Source organism: Rhineura floridana, chromosome 4 (genome assembly GCF_030035675.1).
Source record: "Rhineura floridana isolate rRhiFlo1 chromosome 4, rRhiFlo1.hap2, whole genome shotgun sequence".
NCBI lineage: Eukaryota > Metazoa > Chordata > Lepidosauria > Squamata > Rhineuridae > Rhineura > Rhineura floridana.
This window is the reverse complement of record NC_084483.1, coordinates 90,891,351-90,916,383: the sequence shown is the minus strand read 5'-3', so window position 1 is coordinate 90,916,383 and position 25,033 is coordinate 90,891,351. Positions and strand designations below refer to the sequence as shown.

The 25,033-nt window shown below is 42.6% G+C and overlaps 1 long non-coding RNA gene across 2 annotated transcripts in view; it reads right to left on the bottom strand.

Moving 5' to 3' along the window:
* LOC133383270 (uncharacterized) overlaps positions 1-21,356 on the bottom strand; it is a 38,649-nt gene extending 17,293 nt beyond the window's left edge. For both annotated transcript variants that reach the window (XR_009762229.1, XR_009762228.1), the window contains exons 1-3: positions 21,272-21,356; positions 20,090-20,251; positions 1,950-2,045 (exon numbers count right to left, since the gene is read on the bottom strand). This is a non-coding gene — a long non-coding RNA (uncharacterized LOC133383270). The remainder of the gene's footprint in view (positions 1-1,949; positions 2,046-20,089; positions 20,252-21,271) is intronic.
* Between the last annotated feature and the right edge of the window lie 3,677 nt (positions 21,357-25,033).

Genomic DNA, 25,033 nt, shown 5'->3' with positions numbered 1-25,033 from the left:
TGGGGGAAAAACCCTCCTTCCTGTCACCACCAATTTAGCAAGTTGCTGGCAGTGACCAGAAAAGTGTTGCATGTGTATGTTTTTTAAAAAATAGCATTACAGGGTTATCATAACATAACACTCTTTCATTTAGGTGGCATTTTGCTAATAGTTGATTTTTTAAAAAATAAAGAAGGAAAGGTTTTTAGTTCTAATTAAAATATTATTTTTAAAAATAAAGTGATAAAATGTTGCCCACTGCAAAGATTATAGGGGGAAAGTTCTAAAACGACACATATTCTGCTTGCCTACAACTTATCCTCCCCACTCTCAAACTTAACATTTTGTAAGTTGCATTTTATACTTGAATTTTGTATTTGTGTGTGAACTTTTGTGAATCCCCTTGGGGGGCTTTTTTAGCTAAAAGGTGGCATAGAAATAAATCCTAACAATAACCAGGACCAATCCTCTTCATCAGTACTGATAGGACAACTCATCTTGATTTTGTCATGGGTAAAACTGTTAGGCTGTAGAACATAAAAAAAGAAAAAAACCCGATGCCTTTAATGTGCCCAAGCCACATTTTGCTGACTGAAACAAGCCTCCCTGCCTTTGAGGGCCAATGCTTTAAAAAGTCTTGCTATGCCCATTCAGACATCAATTTCTGCCTTCATTTCTCCTTTCTGCTGATTCTGTCTTAAAGCAGGTTACTTGCTTCACCTAGCTGCATGGCTAGGTCAACCTTTATGCCATTGCTCTTGCTTCTCTGTTATATCTCACTTGCAGCTCCTTGTGCCTTCTCTTCCAGTCTTCACTTTGTGGTGATCTTCCTCTTCTTACAGTAACAGCTACATTTTCTATAACATCATTCTATATACTAATAGTTAATGTATTTTCCAAGGGTTTGTCCTTATGTAACTAAAACAGCACTTTCTAGGTGGTGGAAGAACCCCAAAGGTACCAAAAAAAGGGGGGAAACACTAAGGGGGAATCCTCCTCCCAATAGCCCCAATGAAGTCTGAATGTACCCCACTGGATATGGAAAAATGGAAAACCCAGGGGAAGGATGGAATAGTATATCATGGCTGGCTGGTTGGCTGGCTGGATCCCTGAAGACAATTACCCCACACCACGGCATTATATATAGGGCAATATAAGCTCCTGAAACATGCCACCCAATGAACCATGAGATGCCTTTGTGCATCATGTAGAACACATAAAGTGTAGTCAGAACAAAAAGTAGACAATGTCAAAGAGCAAGGAGAAATGATGGGAAACAGTTTCTATGCTAACAGTTGACAACCAGGTAACAGCTATGTTTCTACTCTGCTTAAGACCTGTGAGTTTCCTGCTTAATCTCAGGATCCCTTATTGTGTCTGTGGTGTTCATGTTGTGCTGTAGTTTGGGTTGTTGTTTATTAAACCCACTATTGCTCAAGTCTCATATGATCAAGACTGAGCGGGCAGATACAAGGTTGGTATGTCAGGTTGAACAAAGTGACTGCAGACCTTGCCATTGTGCTCAGCATGTATTATATTTGGAACATGCCTAACAACACTTTACCTTTTCTAGCAGTAGTATGCGTACAACATTTTGGTTAAAATGCTGACAGATCCAAAAAAATCGATGGTTTGCCATGACTGTTTCCACCTTAATGCATTTTGTACCTCTCAGAAAGTACCCAGGTGATGCAACCTTGGGGGTTTATGTAAGTTTTTCAAGGCACTTTGCAATTTCCGAACCAACCAGCTGAATGACTTGCTATTATCCCACAGGCTGTGTGATCATGCTCCCCAATCAGAGCTTCTTATGTAACAAAGTAGTGAAATTAGAAATATGATTAGAAAATGTGGCTACATTATTTCAGACTCAGAGACACTTTTATTGCTTCAGCGTTTAGGTCCCAGGGGAGAAGTATCTATTACTAGTCACATTTAGGAATAATAGTGGGATGAATAGGTGAGCTAACCTTATTATGACAGAGGCTTCGACACAAAAGCTGTGTATCAGATTCCCTTCATGCTGCTGTGGAGCTGATGGTCAGGCAGTGATGAAAGCAGGCAGCCTGAGAGATTGTCGAAAAGAAAAGGCATCAGGAGGAGAATGGGAAAAGGCTCTTTTCTAGGGAAAGACTTTTTGTCGTAGGGTATATTTATGGCAAACCAGTTTTCCCAAGCTTTATTTCTGCTTGTGGGCCACCTTAATTCTGATCTCACATGCAGCAGAATATGGTGAAAAGAGTTCTAATAGGGCAGAATAGACTAATGGGCTGTACCACTTTAGAATGAAAAGGTGGATCACATTCCTGAAGGCTCATCTATGTGAAACATTCTCTGCAAGTGGGAAGGTGACATGACAGGGCACAGGCTAATCTACAGCCATTCTCTCTATGATAGTGGTTGTTTTTAATTTGCAGGGAGTTTTTCACATAGGGACACATCCAAAAATAGAATTGTTCATCTGTAGCATGAAGTGGTACAGTCCACTCAGCCACCTTTTTCTGCTGCATGTGTAGACCAGGACTTGTTGGCTAGCCATGTAATGATTGAGAATGTTCACTTTGAACAGAGAAGTCACACATAGCTGATTTCACATCAAAGGTGGGTTCATGCATTTGCATATTCAGGCAAATGTCTGAACTCTGAACACACCTCAAGTGTACAGAGACATTCCTATGCCCTCTCATGTGATCTCGACTGGGCATTCACTATTATCATGCCACAGAAAGGCTGGAAAACAAAACATGATTTTCATAGGCTGTACAGAATATATTGTTAAAGAGGAGGTATGCCCTGTCTCAAAGTAATGTCAAAGTAGTGCAGGACTCAGTTTGACCCATGGGAGCAAATTTTCACATGGATGGTTCTTTTTGCAGGTGCATATCAGCTTGCACAGAAGAGCAGCAACCTAAGATTAAGAAACCATACTGCTAATCCCATGTGCAGGGTTAAGACAACAATGAAGTTTTTTTATTCTCTCAGGCCTAACATTTTAACACCCTGGCAGTTGTGCTGTGGGGTGCCACAGGGTACCATCTTGTCCCCCATGCTGTTTAACATCTATATGAAGCCCTTGGGAGCAGTCATCAGGAGATTTGGGGCGAGGTGTCAGCAGTATGCTGATGATACCCAGCTCTATTTCTCCGTAACATCTGAATCAGGAGAGACTGTGCAAGCCCTGGACCGCTGCCTGGACTCGATGGTGGGCTGGATGAGGGCCTATAAACTGAGTCTAAATCCTAGCAAGATGGAGGCACTGTTGGTTGGTGGTTCCCGAGTTCAGATAATTGGTCAGTTGCCCGCTTTGGATGGGGTTGTACTTCCTCTGAAAGAGCAGGTCCGTAGTCTGGTGGTGCTCCTGGATCTATCTTTGTTGCTAGACGCCCAGGTGACCTCTGTGGCTAGGAGTGCCTTTTACCAGCTTCGGCTGGTAAGACAGCTGCAGCCATTTCTGGACCGGGATAGCCTGACCACTATTCTCCATGCACTGCTAACCTCCAGGCTGTATTACCATAATGCACTCTATGTGGGGCTGCCCTTGAGGTTGGTCCAGAAGCTGCAGCTGGTGCAAAATGCAGCGGAGAGAGTGCTCACTGGGGCAGGGTATTGCCACCATGTCACCCCGCTGCTGAAAGAATTGCACTGGCTGCCCATTTACTACTGGGCCAAGTTCAAGGTTCTGGGTTTGGTATACAAAGCCCTATACAGCTCGGGACCAGGATACCTGAAAGACTATCTTACCCCTTATATACTGAGTCGATCACTGTGCTCTGCAGGTGAGGGCCTCCTGCACATTCCATCTTATCAGGAGGTTCGTTCTGCACAATATAGGAAACGGACCTTTAGTGTGGCGGCACCTACCCTGTGGAATTCCCTCCCCTTGAATATTAGGCAGGCACCATCTCTGCTATCTTTTCGGCACCTTTTGAAGATTTTCCTTTTTCAACAAGCCCTTTGAGACCCATCCCAGTCTGTGTCTATTAGAATTGCTTGTTAATATGTTTTTTAATAATGTTTTTTACCCTTTTAAAGATGTTTTTAAAACTTTTAAAAAAATATTTTAATGTTTTGCTTTAATGTATTTTAAGGTCTGTTTTTATGATGTTTTAAAGTGTTTTTTAGTGCTTCTGTTTGCTGCCCTGGGCTCCTGCTGAGAGGAAGGACAAGATAAAAATCAAATAATAAATAAATAAATAAAATATTTTCTGTATTTAATTCCGTTTATTTTAGCCCTTAGATCAGGGGTTGCCAACCTTTTTGTGTCAGTGGGCATATTTGGAATTTGGAGAGAGTGCTATGGGTGCCAGTCACAAAAGGTTGTTGTGGAGGAATGGTTACCACAACTAAAAGAGCAGAAAGAAAGACAGGACCACAAAAAGGTGCAGGAATAGCCCCCCTTCCCCATCTATGGGAAAAAACCACCTACATCATCTACTGTGGTACTCACTCACAGAGAGAAGCTCCTTGCACATCTTCTGTGTTCAAAATCATAGAATCATAGACTAGTATGCCACCCTGGGCTCCTTCTTGCTGCCCTGGACTCCTTCTGAGAGGAAGGGCAGGATATAAATTTAATAAATAAACAAACAGTAGCTTTGGAAGGGGCCTATAAGGCCATCAAGTCCAATCCCTGGCTCAGTGCAGGAATCCAACTTAAAGCATTCCTGACAAGTGGCTGTCCAGCTGCCTCTTGAATGTCTCCCGTGTTGGAGAGCCCACCACCTCCTTAGGTCATTGGTTCCATTTTCATACTGTTCTAACAGTTAGGAAGTTTTTTTCTGATGTTCAGCCAAGCTCTGGCTTCCTGTAACTTCAGACCATTATTCCATACCCTGCATTCTGGGATGATTGAGAAGAGATCCTGGCCCTCCTTGTGTGACAACCTTTCAAGTATTTGAAGAGTGCTATCATGTCTTCCCTCAATCTTCTCTTCTCCAGGCTAAACATGCCCAGTTCTTTCAGTTTCTCCTTATAGGGGTTTGTTTCCAGTCCCCTGATCATCCTTGTTGTCCTCCTCTGAACCTATTCCAGAAAAGAGAAATGTTGTCCAGTCTTGGTACCCAATGAAACATTGGCATGTTTAAGGAGATATGTTCAATGTAGGAAAAACCAAGCCAGTACAAACAGGGACTGAGCAGGAAACTCAAATGGTCTCTTCTGTACTGTGACATTTTTTATTGTAGATTTTTGAAGAGGATATTTACCTTTGCAGGCAACATAGGTGGTACTGGTGGACCCATTGGTACCCATGAGTACTGCACTGGTGACCCTTGTCTAAGACTGACATTAATTTGTTTATTACATGTTTTTTATATCCCATCCTTCCTCCAGAATAGGAGCACAGGCTGGCTCACAAGATAGCAGATGTAGCATAACACATAAATGTTGGAGAGGTGCTCTGCTGATACTGAATTGCTTGCTTCACTTTGTTGATTTTATTAATAAATTGTTGTTGAGTGGGCCTTTCTTTGTTTTGTTGAGTTGTAATATTGGTGTTTAATTTTGTAGTTTTATTGTGTATGTAGCCTACAGAAATGTTTTTATTAGGAGGCTAATAAATGGAATAAATAAATAAATAAATTCTCCGTTTCAGAAAGAAGAAAATAGTGAGTGTAAAGTGAAAACATCTGGAAAATGGAATTAGGAAAATGGCATTGAGAGAGGATCAGAGCTGGGCTTGCTTCGGGAAAACTTTTTTTATATTTTAATGTTTTAATGGAATTGTCTTGTGTTTTTTAATTACGGAGTTTATAGTTTCATGTCTCTGTAAGGTTTTTGTTGTATACATTGTAAAGTGCTTAGAAGCCTATTTTGGTGTTAGGTGGTCTATAAATTAATAAATAACAATGACATGAGCACATAAGCACACACTGCTTGGGGGTCTTTACATTCAAATAATATATAAATTTTGTTAAATAAATAAAATAAGTTGTGTTGCTTTGGACAAGTCATCTTTCGCAGTTGTAGTAAGAACATCCCACCATTTAAAATAATAGAACTTTCTGTGCATCACAATCTTAAGCATGCTGTCTAGCAAGTCCAACTGTGGCAAATGGGGCTTATTTCCAGGAAAGTTGGGTATAGGATTGCAAAAAGGTGCTGCAATCAGATGGCCTCTGGGAGGGCATCCCAAGGACCAATGGATGCATCAGATCTCCCTCTCTCATAGTGGATAGACAACTCTGATCTCAGAGAAGGAGATCCAATGTTACTCCCTGCTACTATGGTAACTTCAGAGGTCTTCCCCTTCTGATGTTAGAGCTTCCATGTTATTATGGCTGAAAGGGAGAATGCAGCAGTAGTTTGTGGGTGTTCTGAAGAAGGACCAAGGGAAGACTTGGATCCAAAAGATCCAACACTTTCCCAGTCCCCCAACATGCTCCCAAACCAGTGAATAAACTATGCCAGCAAAGAGCTGGTGCAGTTCATTGTTTCCAGTGGGAGGAAATCATTTTTTTTTAAAATGGAAGAGGATGCAGGAGTGTAAGAGTGCTCCTTTGCCCTTATTTCTGCCCTGCTTATGAGAGCTGAGCTGGGCATTGGATAAGGTGAATGAACTGCCATTAGTTCTTACCCACCCACCCACAGCCTTAGGATTGTAATTATGTCCCATTTTTAAACCATGGTTGGTCCCCCAAAGTAGCTTGCAACAAATGCACCACAAAATCTAAGATATATACTAATTAAATTAAGGTGATTAATAATTAAGCTAATAAATTAAGTCCAATAATCCAATATACGTATGAAAATTTAATTACATGAGCAATTAATAAAATAGTCTAAAATTATCAAAAGACAAGCTGGATATAAATCTGGAGAAAGATTTAAGATTTCTCTCTTTAAAAAAAAAACAACTTCTCCACAAATGTGGAGAACTTTTTATTTCCCAACAGATTTTCATCAATGAAGCTTGAGGCTGTATTTTGCTACATTGGACAGTAAGTGTCCCTCTCTAAGGGTAGAACTATAAACTGTTTCTGAAAATGCCAGCCCCACCTCAAGGTTGCCCCTTGACATCTGTAATGTGAAGATCAACTTTTTCCCTATTGGGGGATTCACCATAGTGCTCTCATTCCATCAGCACAAGGATTTCTCCTTCCATAACAGAATGTTATCCCCCACTCCTCTCTCTGTGCACCCCCTAAATCTGTTCTAGGGGTTCCCCAGAGCAGATCTGGGGATGGCACAGGGCACACATGGAGGGAGGAGAGGAATTGGAAATCCTTGCACTGATGGGAAGTGATAGTTGAATACCGCCCTATGGTCTAATGTTTTGTTGTTGTTATGTGCCTTCAAGTCGATTATAACTTATGGAGACCCTATGAATCAGTGACCTCCAAGACCTTCTGTCATGAACCACCCTGTTCAGATCTTGTAAGTTCAGGTCTGTGGCTTCCTTTATGGAATCAATCCATTTCTTGTTTGGTCTTCCACTTTTTCTACTCCCTTCTGTTTTTCCCCAGCATTATTGTCTTCTCATTATGTTCCCAAGGTATGATAGCCTCAGTTTCATCATTTTAGCTTCAAGTGACAGTTCTGGTTTAATTTGTTCTGACACCCAATTATTTGTCTTTTTTGCAGTCCATGGTATGCACAAAGCTCTCCTCCAACACCACATTTCAAATGAGTTGATTTTTCTCTTTAAAGTTACATAAATCTGTTGACATTACTTTAGTCTTCTTGACTTTCAGCTGTAGTTCTGCTTTTGTGCTTTCCTCTTTAACTTTCATCAGCATTCATTTCAAATCATTACTCATTTCTGCTAGTAGTAAGGTATTGTCTGCTTATCTTAAATTATTGATATTTCTCCCTCCAATTTTCACACCTCCTTCATCTTGGTCCAATACTGTTTTCCATATGAAATGTTCTGCGTATAAGATTAAACAAATAGGGTGATAAAATACACCCGTCTCACACCCTTTCCAATTGGGAAATCAATTTCTCCATGTTCTGTCCTTACAGTAGCCTCTTGTGCAGAGTATATGTTGCGTATCAGGACAATCAGATGCTGTGGCACCCCTATTTCTTTTAAAGCATTCCATAGTTTTTAAATGATCTACACAGTCAAAGGCTTTGCTGTAATCTATAAAGCACAGGACAATTTTCTTCTGAAATTCCTTGGTCCGTTCCATTATCCAATGTGTGTTTGCGATATGATCTCTGGTGCCTTTTCCCTTTCTAAATCCAGCTAATCCTAATGTTATTACAATGCATATTTTTCTATGCAATTATGTCCTGCTGACAGGGGTAGTAAAATATGTATCATAATGATATCATGGAATGTTAACATTATAGAGGGACCTCAACCTGGAGCTTCCATTTTCTTAAGCAGCTCTGTAATCTTTGCAAGCCATCCCATTGAAATGATAGAATTGCAAGGGACCTGAAAGGGAATCTAGTCCATCCTCTTGCTCAGTGCAGGACAAAGAGGAGACTGTGGGCAACCTGTCTTTGCACATTGCATCCTTGATTGTCAACTTGTTATTCAACACAAATATTACGCTACTAGATAACTACACTTTCTGATACATGGCATAACTTTTCACGACACTTTTTTAACATACAGTATATAGTATAATTTTGTTCTCTCTCAAAGCTATCCCGTTATAAGCTCTAAGAAAAAAAAGGTTATGTTAACATGACTGTCACTCCAGAGCATGCGATGCAATGATGCTTTGGTTTAGAAAAAGATGGTCTGTAATATTTAATATTTGAAAAACAGTTCATAATAATGTGCACTGCCAGGTTTTTATGCATTCTTTTATTACTCATATAGTACAGCATGCATCGGCTGTGAATCTCAGCTCTGAAAGGTCAATATCTCAGCTATACAAAATTGCTTCAAGTTTTTACCCTAGATACAAATGGAGGCTGACAAATTTGATGAAAATTCTGTAAGCCAGGCCATTTTAACCTCTTAGTCGCTCTGCCTGCTTCAAAGAAAGGGGATCAAAAGCTATCCTGAGGGGGATGTGCAGAGCTATGGATGCAGAATCCAGCTAGTCAGATTCAGTAACATCAAGTGCTATACATTCACATTCTACTCAAAATTAGAGCAAATGAGGAAATAGGATGGCACACTCAGTATATTCCAGCTATGCTTCCTTTTCAGTTGTACCTCATTTAACCTTAAGATGAACATGTTTTGTGGAACAAAACTAACTTTCATTCAAAATGAATGTATTTATTGTTTTCCAGGCCTATGAACAGCATGCATGGATTTTATAAATGTAACAAACAGGTGCAGCGATTGGAAGGACAAAACGTCTTCATATTTACAAACTTCAAGAGCATCAAGACTCTGCAAAGAGTTGAAATTCTAGTCACAGGAGAAATCTCTGCCTGCAGTCCCTTACTTCACCAGTTCAGATCCTGCTATGGGCTTGATTGCTGATATTCTATAGCCCTATTCACATCATGGGTGGGCAAGTGGAGACTTCCTCGCTAGCTCTACCTCCCCTCCCCCCCATCATATTGCTGTTGCCAGACTCTCATGCATTGGAGGGTGAACTAGATTCTGACTAGTTGGATTCTGCAGCCTGGTCCCTTCTGTACTGCTGAAGGCTCTCTGTGATTTAGAAACCTACACAATCATGCAGGCAGTACAGCAGGCTCCCCACTGCTGATGCCTATCCACCAATGCATAGAGGGTGGCAGGGCTAGGCACAGGGTAGGGACTGAGGGTGGGGAGATTTGGTTGAGTTCACATTGCAGTGTGAACCTATTTAATTTGCATTTCCCCAAACAAGCTGCGAACTAAAATGCCGCTCTCCTCCAAAATGTGCACATTTGTGAATTTTACGATGCTGTTCTCCACAGGGGCATCACTAGACAGGTGCGGGGAGCGCGGACCACACCCGGGTGATACTGAGAGGGGGGTGACACCCTAAAATGGCCAAACTGCACCAGCGGCGCCCCGGGCTTGGATAAGCAAGGAAAGGTGCCAGGGCATAAAGAGCCCCGGAGCTTTGACCGGGCGAGAGACAGCAGTGCTTGTTTACCTCCAGCTCCAGCCTCTGCCGGCCCCTCCCGGCCTTCCCTCGGAGAGGCGACAAGATCGGCTCTTGCGCAACAGGCGGAGGGAGGCCCCAGGACAAGCAGGCGGGCAGGCAGCGCCGTGATTCTGGCGAGCAGGGCTGGGCGGCCAGTTGCTTTCAGGCTGGTGAGTGTCCTTCCCTAAGGATATGTGCGAAGTTGCCTCCTTTGCCTTCTCTCTTTCCCAGTATCTTTCTTTCTGGGTTCCTTTCCTGCGCTTTTTAAACAGCTGTACCTGTGCGAGGTGGAAGCTCAACAGGTGAAGCTTTGCCCATCCCTGGCTCGTTCTGCCTGCAAAACTCCTCATCCTTTCTATTAGACACCCATAAAAAAGAATTTGGGCATTTGAGCGGGTAAAGGGAAATGTGGAGCAGGGTGTGGGATTTCAGAGTTGGGTCTGAGCCACTGTTCAGGGTGTGTTTTCTCTTGTAACAGAGATGGGGACTCTATGGTAACACAGATTTTGTTGGACTCCAATATCCATCAGGCCCAGCCACCATGGGGAAAGGTCAGAGATGGTGGGAACTGAAGACCAGCACTAACAGGTTCTCCACCACACACACTTAGGGAGATCATGCAGAAGTCATGAAGATTTTGGGGTGAGTGGGTGGGTTTTTTCTTTTTGCACTATACTTTTAATATTTATATAGCAAGCAGCAGTTCAAGAAGTGCAGCTTCCCCCAGGATAGAGATGGTGCGATGAGGAAGGCTTATGTTGCCTGGATTGCTGCCTTTAATACACTTTTAAAATAGCCCAGTGTTCCTTTTGAAAGGCGGCAAGAACCCTAGAAGTTTGAAGTCTGCTGGCAGGCATGCCATAGAATCCTGACAGTTGTAGTTTGTTAAGGGTCCTGGGAACTGAAGCTCTGTATGGGCAAACTACAGTTCCCAGGATTCTTTGGGGGAAGTGTTACGCGTTGAGTATGCTTTCAATGTATGGTGTGTTTGCAGATCATATCACCTGTTTTGTTGTTGTTATGTGCCTTCAGTCGATTATGACTTATGGTGACCCTATGAAGCAGTGACCTCCAACAGCATCTGTTATGAACCACCCTGTTCAGATCTTGTAAGTCATATTACCTGTAAGCCCAGCTTATTCTCGAAGCTTAGTGACAGAGCACATGCTTTGCATTCAGAGGGCCCCAGGTTCAATCCCTGGCATCTCTAGTTAAAAATATAAAGTAGGAGGTGATAGGAAAGACCCTGGAGAGCTGCTGCCATTCAGAGTAGACAATACCAGCCTAGATGAACCCTGATGTAGGGCAGCTTCCTGTGCAATTAAGTGTGCATAGGACTGCAACCTAATTGTTACTTGGAACGCCAGGGTGTGGCCAGGAAGTAAAAACCCTTCAGATCATTGGTATTGGATCCTTAAAGATAAGGTTACATTGACCTTCTCTTCTGCTCTTCCGTCTGGTTGTGCAAGAGGTGATAGGTAGCCTCTAGGACAGGGATTGGGAACCTCAGGCCCAGGGACAGAACGTGCCCTTGGGACTCTCCCCAGGCCGGGCCCCCTTTCAGCCCCTGCACTGTAACCTCCTCGAGTGCTTTTGGCTGGCTGTTTTGTGTCCTTGAACTTGTGATAATGCCTCTTGCTTCCCTGGATGGGGGAAGGAGAGATTCTTTGTCTGGGTGTTGCCGAGGACGTTTTCCTGTGGCACCACCCACCCACAGCAGCCCCTGGAAGATTGCCCAGGAGGGAGTGTAATTCCCCATCTCTGATCTGGGACTTTTCAATCCCAAGGACTAGAGCCTTGGCAACATCAGGGAACTTCTGATTGTACATTGTTGTATCCTAACCCTTTTTTTTTTAATCCTTTTTGCCATGTATCACCTTTATCCCTTTTTAACCATGCATTTCCATGTCCATAATCCTGTAAGGGACGTTTATGAGAAGGGTTTAGGAAAAGGCACAAGGAAGAACAGAAGGCAGAGTCAGAGAGGGAAAGGAGTCTTAGGAAAAGTAACTTGGCAGAGAAGAGAGGTGCACATCGCAAAGAAACAAGGAAGACTGAACTGCACACCTGACATATCACATGTCCAAAGTGATCAGATATGTAAAAATCAACAATAGGAAAGTTGAAGTGAAAGAAGTATTTCTAGGATTTTTCCCTTTAAAGGGGGAAAAAGCTGCTGACCTCAGTTCTGATATTCTTAAAAATCTGGAAAGTCATGGACTGGTCTTAATGATGTGCCACGCTCAAGGTTACGATAATGCTGCCACTATGGCTGGAATCCATGGAGGTGTACAAGCCATTCTTAAGGGAAAGAAAGCTATTTTTAATGGATGTGTGGACCATTCGCTTAACTTGTGCGGTCAGCACTCTTTTGCTGAAAATGCATAGTGTGTGACATTTTTTGGAACTCTTGAGACAATGTTTTCTTTCTTTGCTGCTTCCACCCATCGATGGGATGTGTTAACTGACCATACTGGAGTGTCAGTGAAAAGGCTATCAACAACACGCTGGAGTGCTCATCATGCTGCAGTTAAGCCAGTTAAAGAAAAGTTCGATAAGTTTGTGGCAGCGATTGAAGCTCTTTGTGATCCACATGAAAATTTGGACACAAGAGGTGCAGCACAAGGTCTTTTGCCTGCTGTCTGTGACTTCACTTTTCTGTGCTACCTGTACTTCTGGTGCGATGTACTTCAGGAAGTTAATCTTACACAGCAGTACCTGCAAACTAAGGGCTTAACTCTCTACAAGGTGGTGACAAAGCTAGAGGCGCTAAGACTTTTTCTGCATGAGGAGTGCAGTCACCTAGTGGAGCATGCAATTGAACAGGCGCTTTTAAAATCAGACAAATATGGAATTGCAGTAGAGAGAAGAGCCAGGTTCAAGAAGAGGATGGCAGGGGAGCAACCAAGCGATGCTGGACTCACTCTGCAAGAAGAAAATAAGAGGGTGATGCTTGAGTGCATTGATCGCTTTCATTCTGAACTCCAGATTAGATCAAGAGCCATCAAGGAAGTAGCAGCCATGTTTGAGGCTGTTCAAGTGAAGAGCCTCATATCTGCCACTGAAGAAGAGTTAAAGGTGTCCATTCCAAAATTGACCACTTTCTATGATGAGGTATCCGAGAGTGAGCTTTTAATAGAAATACCAAGGCTGAGAAGGCACCTGAAAGCAGCAGAGATTGATCTGGAAGAAGTCAAAGATTGGGCAATAATAGACGTTTTGACATTCATAGCTGAATGGAACTTTGTAGAATCTCTCCCAACCCTTTCACTAAGCCTAAAATTATTTCTGACAATTTGTGTGTATGTGGCTTCATGTGAGAGGAGCTTTTCAAAGCTGAAACTTATAAAGAACTATTTGCGATCTACCATGGGACAGTCAAGGCTTTCTGATCTTGCTATATTATCAATTGAAAGTGAGTTGGCGAAAGGTATTGATTTCGATGAAGTGATTCACAAGTTTGCAGCTTTGAAGGCCAGGAAAGGAAAGTTCTGATTTAGTCGAGATGTTCACTAAGTGCTGAAATGCTTGTGTATTTGTTCCTGTTTATTTTTTTGGTATTATTTCATTTATGAGTATATTTCCATATGAATTTTTCTACAACTTCTACATTATTTGGGCCGTTATTGATTATGCAAACCTAATCCATTAATGTATCTCATGTAACAGTAAAGTTTAATGTTAAAATGAACATAATTTTGATGTAGTTCTTAAATGTTTTTACTTTGAATTCTATTGTTTTCTTACCGAATTTGCACTTAAACCACATGAAACTATGTATAAATGTAAATACATTTAGGCTGTGCATATGATATTGTAATTTAAAGGTGTAATTTTAATTTTGCTAGTTGTTTATGTCACTACTATTGCCATTACATTCAGTGATATACGGGAATTACGATTTACGAGTAACATTAGTACAAAAAACATTACTAAGGATTCTGTATGGTCTGGTACGGGAGGAGGTCCATGGGAGTGACACCATGAGTTACCGCACTGGGTGACACCAACCCTAGTGACGCCACTGGTTCTCCACCTTTAAAAAGTGGGGGGGAAACCACTTCACATTAGGGTAAAGTGCACGTAAAAATGCATATGCTGGTGAGAACAGCATACAAAAATGCATTTCTTTATGGAAAATGGTAGCAGAAAATGTGCACTTTAGGAGAAAAGGGCAGTGACTTGCTGACATGTTTTCATGAGGACATTTAATAAAATAAATAATTGCAAAACGACGTGGAAATATGGCAAACTAAACAAAAGATTGTAAAAAATGAAAAATGGAGAGAAACCAAAATGGGCAGATTCCTCTGTCCCAAGCACAGGGCCACGATGGAGGGAGAAAGGCCCAGCTACTGTAGCCCTCCCATGATTCTTATTGTAGGAGGGAACTGAACATCCGAGTAAGGCTTGTATTTCATCCACCTTCATTGCTATCTGTGTTTAGACAAACAGGACAAAGCTTAAATGCTACTAATACACCATTTATCCACTCTTCTTTCTTGGCACCCATAGGAAATGACATTACTTAATTAAAATACCATTTATCTACCAATTTTTCTTAATATTTTTCATACGGAGAAAAAAGACAAGTCCCAGGATTTCATAATCACCAGCAGGTGTATACTCATGGCTGATATCCACTTAAGAAAAAACACCAGCCATTCTGCAAATCTCCATGACTGACTAGGTGTCTGGAAAAAAAAAACACATTTGGCTTTCTGATTTCCAAAAAAATTAGTACATCCATGGTGAATCTACATGCAGATTTTGCAGACATTTAGGATCAAAACACACTGGCCGCAATCCAAGTTAGGCTGATGATTTGAAGGAGTGTCTCCACCAATATATTCCTCTCCCTGCATGTGTATTAAACTGTACTGAAGGGTCCCTTCATTAGTTGGACTGCAGACAATAGTTGTCAAATCTTGAAACTTCCACACTATGTACATCCTCTCTTTGAAATTGCTTCCTTAGAGAAGTATGCCTGCCCAGTTCCCTTGTGAATTCTTAGAGGATGGTTGAGATTTTCCCATTTAGGAAAATATTTGGATAGCTGGAGCAACTGATGATATTATGTTTGCATACACTTAACATTTAGCTATTTTTGAATATGGACTTTTTAAATGGTTTTGTTTTAATTTGTGTCCTAAGCGAGTGGAATATAAATGTAAAAGGAAATAAAAATAATCATAACCAATCTCTAATGCCATTAACTTTTAATTACAAGTTCATGTTTTATTCTACACAAATAGCACTAGTGGGTCTCTCTCTCTCTGCGTGTATGTGGACTGCAAAGTCTATCAGTAATAACAGTGTGTCAGTTAAATACTGCTAATTCACAACTATCATTAAATAGTGATTTAGTAAGTGAATATCACTAATTTTTAACAGGTATCCTAGCATGAGCTCCATCTGGACAAAATCAATATTTACTAAACCGTGGCTCTCTAGTTAGAGATACTACAGCTGTGTTCTTCAATAATTCATCTTTTAAAATCTGCTCACTCTTCAAGTTTGCTATACAACTATCTGAGAATAGAGAAAATTATCTCCTAAAATTACAGGTACTGACATTATAAATAAATAGAAGTATTTGTCCTCAGCATGTGATGTAGATCCTTACATTGGGGATGACAGCAAGTGCTTTGAACTCCTTGTGGTGAACCCATCTGTTTTAACCACAAAGTGCACCTTTTTATGTCCAGGTCCATCTGCATGACTTTAATACAACCTATTCACAGTGTGCTTTGTTGCGTATACGATCCTCTGACTGTGATCTGCCTTGAAAATTCCACCAGGACTACCCTTGTGATTTTTCTGCCAGAAAATTTCAATCTGCTGGGCTCTGATACCAGAGTTTTCATGCCTGTGTGGAAAGATTGTGCTATCTTTATTGTGTCTGAGGAAATGACATCATTTTAAAATATACCTATAACTATAGCTAAATGCACATATGTGTAATACTTATCATTATAGCCATAATGTTGTAGAAGGACTTGTAAGAGGAATGGCTACATCAAGACCTAGTGGATAGTCCAGAATTCTTACAAGATGGATGCAGGGCCTGTGCTAAGGGCCACATTACTGGCCATCTCCTAAGGCCTACATTCAGTGCTGATGCCCAGAGCCCCCTCCATCTCTCTGTCACTGTCTGTTCACCTGCCTTTTTCAAGTGAGTGAGTAGCAACAGGAGCAAGAAGATGCAGCAGCCTCTGGTTACCTTGCCCTCTCCCTCTGGACAGTGATATGGATTAGGCCCAGAAGAACTGGTCAAGTGGACAGATAGCAACAGCACAGAGGAGAAGAGATCGCTCACGGAGGTCTTGCCCAAGAGCTCCTAAAAGTCTGGAGGCAACACTGGATGGATGAAAAAGGTCACTAATATAATTAATTAATTTTATATGTTTTCCAGTCCCTTCCCTTTCAACAAAGTAGGTTTCTTGTTAGGGCGAGATTCCCAGATTAGAGACAGAATGTGGATTTCCATAGGAGTCTCACAGATGTCATTTTCCAAAATACAATTGTAATTAACAATAGTCTTGCAAATAGTTGTCTCCTTTTCACTGTGCTCCAAGAGAGGATAAATTTGTAGGCATGTGTCTCAGGATTCAGAACCAAGTTAAATGGGTTTTGACAATATTAGGATAGCTTATTTGTGTTCCATGCTCTGCTGCACTTTCTATGTAGAAGATGAAAAGGAGCTTAATCTATGTTGTGCACGTGTGTGACAAAAAGAATGGTACACTGTAGACTGCAAACACACCACAGTGACTAAGATGTGAGACCATATTCAGACATTACTTTCCCTCACACAGTTAGAATTGTAAGGGGGGGTGAGCACACTGCCTCCACCCTCTCCATCGCTCTGCCCACTCCGGCCATTCATATGTTGTAGGACAAATGTCTTCAGTAGGCAGCTTGGTGCACTCATGTAGGCTCTCCACATGATTTAGAACTAGGAATGGGAGGATCTGTCCATTTCGATTCTCTCCATTTCTCACGTTTCCAGTCTTAAACTCAGTTCTCCATATTTCTGCAACAATTTGTGATTTCTTCCTGAAAATTCCTTAGAATCTTAGTGTAAATTTCTCCCAATAAACACATTTTTGTATGTATTTTTGCAAGCAATTTCTCCTAATGTAATGCATTTGTGTGCGTTGTTTTCACTAAGTGAATTTCAAAGGATGGCTGTTCAGTTCTCATGTTGTTTTGGAAAGCACAAATTTGATAGATTCAGCTTTAAATTCAAACTGGATCAAATTTCTTCCCCATCCCTAAGCAGAACCCTGATCATGCAGGGCTGTAAACTGCACAGGGAGCCTACACAATTACAGCAGGTTTCTCCCTGCAGAAATCTGTCCACCAACACATGGAGAGTGGGTGGCAGCAGGGGTGTAGTCATCTGGGGTCTTACATCCTTTACTTTTTTGGGGAGCAGGGTCCCAGCAGGGTCCCTATGTCTCCAGCATCCTATGTGCCAATCAGCATGAAAGGGGAGTGTGTTAGCCACTGGGAAGAGTCTTCTACCATGGTACCTTCTCCTTCTTGATTGGAAGCAATCAGAGTGAAAGAGGCGAGTCAACACTGAGAAAACTCTTAGCAGTTTACACTCAGTAGCTTACTGAGTGCTTATTGGCTCCTAGGGATGTTTGTTGTTGTGGGAGAAGACATTAACAAGGAACTCATTCTCAACCCCACAGCAAAAAAAGTAGGATGAAAGGGCCCTGCACTTCTGAATTTGCCACTATGCTGCTGGGTGGCAGGGATAGATGGTGATCCAATGGATGGAGTGGCCCTAATATGCTCATCCCCCACTCTCCCCCTCATCACATGAAGGATTCTGTCATTCTGTGGATGTGAGAATTTTATGTGACTAAGGAAAAGAGATAGGTGGCATTTTCATTTTAACTGTAACTTTCTGCCCTCTGTGAATCCATGAATGTGAACTGTCTACTCAGTCTTCTCTACTCAGTCATTGGGCAGTCCTGGGACTGCAATCAAACCTTTGGGGCTGGAGTAAATTTATCTCTATTTACCTGCAGTAAGGGCCACTACAATTTGCTACATGTAGAATGTTTTCAGTATGATTTCAGTGCTCACTACGTACCCTGAGGGAATCAACCAATATGAAAGAAAAGTTTCACACTGCTTGTTATTGAAGAAAGGAAATAAAACCTGATCCAATAAGCCAGCCGAAAAAAACTTCAATGTCAAGTATTATTAAAAATGTAGAAAGAGAAAAACACGTGTGTTTATCAAGGGCATCTCATTCTCAACTTTGATCAGATATGTATCTGATGCTGTAGACGGAGTTGGCATAGGGAGGGAACTAGCAGGAGAAGCAGGAGGAAGAACTAGACTGACTTTTCCAGACATGTGGATTATAGCGATCGTTTCTGTTACTGATAATCTAATGTAGAGCTCAAATTATACTATAAACATTGCAAAGTTCTACTGTTATGAAATACCAAACTTTAGGAGAAGGGTAAGGAAACTTCTCACCCTAATGGGCCAAATCTTTATCTCCCACTTCCACACGCCAACTGACAGGTGAGGGGGCTGACATCATAATGAGATCAAGTGGATGATAGGTGGGCAGTCCTGCCACCTGTCAGAGAGTACTCACTGAGGAGGGGGGAGATCTGCTCTGTCAGTGCATTTCCTGCAGAGAATACACTGGTGAAGCAGCACCAAGCTGGAAAGAACTCGCTGTTCATCAGCTGAGGAGCAGGGGGTTAAGTCCTGCTGTTTGGTTGCACACCAGTTGCAGTTGAGGGGTGAAATAAAACACAGAGACATCAGCTTGGGTTGAACAAGGGCCACAAGTGGTGAATAAGCCTAAACTCCTCTGCCATCTTCTTGGGTACAATACCTAATGGGGATACCTGAAGATTAGGGAGAGGGGGTGATTGGAATGGGCCAAGCACCCGTCCTGCCTGCACTTCTTTGTCGATTTTCATTTGTACTATTGCCTCCATGCCTATGACAGATTTTAGATTTCAGGACATGAAGGAGACCCTAGGACTATTGTAAGGAATTTGAAAGCCCAACAAACCCCCCTGGAAAAGAAAACAGGCATCTCCAGCCACTGGGTAACCGGCTAGCAAGCCCTGTAAAACTTGTAACTTAATTGGGGAGGGGCCCTTTTCCTTGATTAGCACCAGGTGGAGGCTGTTTTCTGCCCCATTGCTGGTCCCTGCCACCTCCCCTAAATGGCCTGCCTCTGGTGCAGGCGGTGGAAGGGTGTGCGGCTCCACAAATTGCGCAATTGTGTCTGAAACAACACAGGTTGCATGCGCAGGCTCCCCAGGCATTGAACTCCCAGCACAGCAGCCGTTATTGAACCCCTTGCCCCGCATTAATGCGGGGAAGGGTGGCGGTCGACTGCCTGCTCAGAAGATGCCCACTATCACACCTATCCCCAGTCATGGCTCAGGCCGCAGTCATGAACTGCAGCCATAGTTTGGGTTCCTTCTTGTTTCATGGCAGGGTCACATTGCATGCCGCCTGCATAGGAAATGCCTCTTCATAAGACAGCCATGCTAGTCCAGAGAACTCTACATATGCCCTGTATATTATGTCCAAGTACTTAAAGAGAGACAGTCCCATTTGAGGCTGCCTCTCCATCAGCAGTCCCGCGTATATCAAGTACGCTGGCAGCCAATTGGCCCAGGTAAGGTCCACTTTCCTGCGCCTGGGCCTGTCTACGTCACCCTCAGCCTCCTTGTCTTTGTCCCTTTTGGGGTGCTCCTGATAAAGGAGCGAAAAGACATCAACATACTCCCCCCGCCAATTTTTTTCTTTTGTCGAAGGGAGCAGGTGGAAACCCAAGGTGACAGATGTATTCCCAAAAGGAATAGCATTAACTGCCACTGACCCGAAAGGGTCTGAAAGAATACCCTGACTTGTTGTCGTGGTTGGCAGCAGCTGTTCAGCAGCCAAAACGGCTGCTGGAGCCGGCCCCTCAGGTGACACAGCTGATGTTGTCACCTGTCCGTTGCCTGCATGTTCCCCAATTTGGCCGCATGCAGCCTGTAGCGGTGGTTGAGACGCACCCTGAGGAGGCCACCCCAAACCTGGAGACCCAGCAGCCTGAGCAGGCCTGGCAGACTCACCTGTTCCCACCACCGGCCCAGTCAGAGATGATATCATGCCAGCCTGGGGTGTAGCCACCTCACGTCCAGTCCCCACCGCCGCTGTTGGCGCAGGGGAAGCCATCTGTCCATCGCTCACTATCTGGGTAGAGTCAGTACAGGTTTCAAGAGCCTCGAGCCTCGCTAAAATCAATGCAAGGACATCATTGTTAGACTCTTGCCACTGACCCTTATTTGTGCCACCCTGAGCCTTGGCTTTTGCTTGCTTTGGCCTGGTAACCCCCCCCCCCAGTAGAAGTCCCAGGAGTGGCAGCTTCCTTTGAAAGTCAGTGGTAACCTGGGAGCAGGGGTTGGTATTACCCTCCCCCGCTGTTCTAAAGCCTCAAGGCACACTAAGATGGCAGCCCATGGTGGTGCCTCCTCCTCATCCGAGGAGCCAGGCGCCGGGGGAGGGCGTTTTTGTGGAGGCCTGTAGGCTCTCCCCTTACCTTTTGCCCCCCCTTTCCCTTTTTTGGATGGCATGATGATTAACTTGGCTTATAAAACAATTGTAAAAATTATTATTATTATTATTATTATTATTAAGTATTATTACTGAGTATAAGCCACCAAAACAGAGCTAGTGTCTGCCAGTTCTAAGTCTATTGCAAGAACCCTGCAGCCTTTCCCCGATTAAATTTAATTAAGCAATGTGTGCGTGATCTTGCTTAACTGGCTGCAGAAAAAGGCGATGAGCATTCACAGCCTAGCAGCCCTTTAGCTTAACTGGCCGCAAAAACAGCCATGAAAACCAATCCCGTAACGTGTGTGATCTTGCTTTAACTGGCTGCAAAAAACCAGCCTGGAAACCAAAGCCTCAACGTGTGTGATCTTGCTTCAACTGGCTATAGTATAGCCTCGGAGGCGGTGTGCCTCCCTCCCCCTTCCGTGGGGGGGGAGTCGGCATTTGAAGTCTCAACAAAGGCCCGCCTAGCCGCCGCCGTTCCTCCAACCGCTATCACCACCCTCTCCCAGGAATAACCGGGCTCAAACGGTCCACAGGAAAGCGGCCAGAGGCGCCGCAAACCAGTGCCTTAGACGCTGAGGCCAGAAACGTGGCCTGTGCAGCTAAAGACCAGCGCCTCCAATGGCGCCAATCATGCAGCCGAGCTTAAAATGGCTGCCGCTGCTCTTCTCTTTGCTCTTCCTCTGCCTGTCCCTCACCATCGACGTTGCGCAGCAAAAGAGGAAGGTAGGAGGGGCAGCTCGACTTAAATAGTCCTGTAATCTCCGCCCCTCACGCTGCACGTCGTGCTCACGTCACAGGCGCGATGCGCGACATTGCCCCATTAAAAGATGGAGGCAGCGTCTTCACTCCCAACTGCAACCATGCCCCGCTCGTCAGCTGCGTGGCAAGCGGGACGTCATTTCTCTGTGGCAGGCACAGGATCCAAAAAAAATGGAACCCTACCTCTCCATTGCCCATCAGCTGATGCCACCCAGCCAATGGAGGTGGGCATGGTTTTGAGACAATGGTATTGCAGGCCGATTGGATCCCCTGGCAGGCCAGAATTTCCCCACCCCTACTGAAGGATGTGTATTACTTTTAAACTGGAGATAGCTTGATATTGTTGCGTGCCAACCAGATCTGGGTAGACAATCCCCAGCTAGATAGACCAAAGGCATGATTCAGAATCAGGCAGTTTCCTTATGTTCTTCCTAGCTTCCTAGTCACAAAGGAGAGTGCTTTGGAAAACACCTTTTGAAGTCCTTTTGTTGCCTCTCTGAGGTAGCACATTTGCTGCTGGTAGGAGTGCTAAGCTATGCTACCTTTACTTAAATCAATTAAAATTTTACAAAAGGCCAGATGTCTCCAGTGATCCCTCCTTTCAAAGGAAGCCAAGCATAGATGTGCTGTACTCTAGGAACTTCTGCTCAGAGAAGTGGAGTGTGAGTAACAATATAATCAACCCTTTGGTTATAATTAGTTCTTCAGTTTATGTCAATAAGATGGTATGTTGAAAGAAAAGTTGACTAGAATCAAGCTGTGAGTTTTGCTATGGAATCCCTGTCTTCAATTGTGGTAATTTACTGGATAGCAACAAATGGAACCTGCAGGAAAATGTTGCAGTGCATCCTCATCGCCTAATGAGAATGCCCTTAATCAATATGCCAGCCAGCCAGCCAACCAGGATCTCATTCAGGACCTCTATTCTGTTCCCACATCCTAATATCCCTTGGTTACTGAGAATGTTTAGTTCTCATTGGCCTGAATGTTTGGGGAGAGGGAGGGTTGCCTTTTTGGGTTTTGTATTTTTTTGCGCATCTTCAAACCTTCGGGTTCTCCGAACCATGGGGATACCTCCTCCATGTTTCAGCCACAGAGTCACTTGCTCTTCTGAGTTCAATATTAGACAACATATTAGGAGTGAGTAAAACTAGTTTAAAAAACCCTTAAGAAAAACAAATCTTTCATTATTTGAAAAGATGTTACTTCTTTTTGTGTGTGTGTGTGTTTCATTCACCTCTGCACTTCCTAGTTTTGTTTAATCTAGTGTTGGATGAAAACATGCCCAAAACACTAAGAGTAATAGCTGAAAAGATGTTGCAGAACAAATGAATTCAGCTGAGGTGTGAGACGATATCCACAGTGTGCTCTTATTTGAAAGTGAACTTTAGACTATTGTTCTGTCACGTGTAAATATTCTTTTTCATCACATAGGAACTGGAAAAAGGACAACAAATCATCATACTCCCATACTATTCTATCCTTTATATTGTCTTCTTCCAAGTGAGATGCATTATTTACATTCTCACAAATACTTTCTATAGCACACATTTTAATTATGTACTGACAAGAGATCATATCTTGTCAAGAGCAAACTACACATTACACTGAAAAAATGTCATGAATCCCTTGTAGCTTTGTGTTTTAAATGAAAATGAGCCTCAGGAGGCTGTGACTTTAACAGAAAGATCAGTGGGAGAGAAGGTGGTGCTGGAAAGCACAGAAGCAACTAAAGACAGGCTCACGCACACAGATGGAACATAAGAATAGCTCTGCTGGATCAAACCAAAGAATCATCTAGCCCGAGCATGCTGTTTTCACAGTGGCCATCCAGGCACCAATGGGAGGGCTGCAAACAGATGTGCACAGTAACACTCCCCCCCTTTTATGTTCCCCAGAATCGGATATTGGAGTGAGCTCATAACTAAGCATTTCTATTCAGTGATGAATGTATTATGTAAAACAAATAAATACAAGAGAAGAGAAGATTCAGTGCAACCAGCTAGTAAGTGAAACAGAGTTCCGGTCACTTTGACACACTGAGGCTATGAGCACGCATACGGGTTGATCTGCCCAACAGTTGCGAAATCTGTTTGAAGTTGATTTTTTTTAAAAAAACACACACACACACTTGAACTGATACCATCAGGTTTTACAGTAAAAAGGGGTGGGGTTTGACTAGCATTGTATGCCCTCATTTTCAGAAAAGAGAGGTGGAGATGCGCTGGAACTGGCAGAACAGCAAGTGTCTCAGATATATAAAACAGACTTTCCCTCTTGTCAATTTTTCCACTCAAAATTCTAACTTCCATCTGCCACAGCTGCTTTATCCCAATGGGTTCCCTAGGAAAAAAGCAGTGAGAGGTGCTTTCGAACGGGCAAATAGTGGTCAGCGTGCCATGGGAGGGGAAGGATTATGCTCCCCATTCCTACCTTCCTCCTGCGCATTCAGTCAAAGTTTCAGCCTCACTAAGTTGCTTCCTTAAAAGCAAAAAATACAAAGGCATTGTTGCACACATTTGCATATAAAAACTGTCCTCGGAATACACTGAACACTCTTCATCTATCAAAAGTATGCATACATTATGGTTATACCAAGCCCATTAAATGCAGCTGAATGCTCTGGCTCTCAGAAAACAGAAGTCTTATTATTTGTTAAAGGCTTGTGCCTTTGCAGTACTCTGAGGTCTAGTTTAGCAGGATTTTTTTTCCTCTTTGAGGAGGGAGTAATGCACAGATTATTCTATACCTTTATTTTGGCCTTAGGCAATGATTCAACTTTTGGGCTAGAAAGAAGAATTCAGTGAAGAGACGATTCTTGCATAACCTGTAGAGAGTTCTTCCATAACTTGAAGATAGACAAGTAAATCATTCATTACCTGCCTTTCCAGAATGAAAGGGATAAAGGATTATATGTACTCAGCCTTCAATTAGTGTTAATTGTTTGACAGCACTTTTCCATGTACAAAGTGTTTTACAATTATATTCCCATCATTCACCCTCACAGCTTTATGAGGGACATTACACTGAGAAATAATGACTTGTCCAAGGTTACCTCATGATCTTTGTGACTAAGCACGTTTTTCATACATCAATGCCAAAATCCAACAATCCATTTATTCCAGAGATTAGCATTTTACCAATGTTTTTACCAATTCTTTACCAATGAATTAAATGTAATTCATTATGTTTTTTAATCAGAAAAGAGCATAAATGTGAGACCAGTAACGTCCAGATCAAGGTTACCCTACTGTTCTCACCACTTATAAATACACTTATAAATAAAACTTATTTTTCCAAAATGCTTGGGAATTGTCTTCTTTTTGAAGCAGATTAACTGAACTTGGCAACAGCCTTCTCCCATATTCAAACCCTTAACAGCCAAAAGTAGTTCATGAGCTATTTTTTTAGATTTGATTTATTTATTGATTTGCTAATTATGTAGGAAGCTGTAACCAGCTCAAGGACTTTTTTTTAAAGTAAAGTACACTTGCGTTCATGAAAAAATCCTGGGGCTAGTTATACCCTCCTATAGAACTAGCAACAACGTTGTGCTCTCATGGCTCATGAACTATTGGTGGCTTTAACAGTCATCAATTCATAGTTTTTGCTACAAGAAAGGATTAATGATAATCCAGTTTGGTGCACAATCTGATACATTTTAATTCAGAAATAATTTCTACTGTGTTCAATAGAGA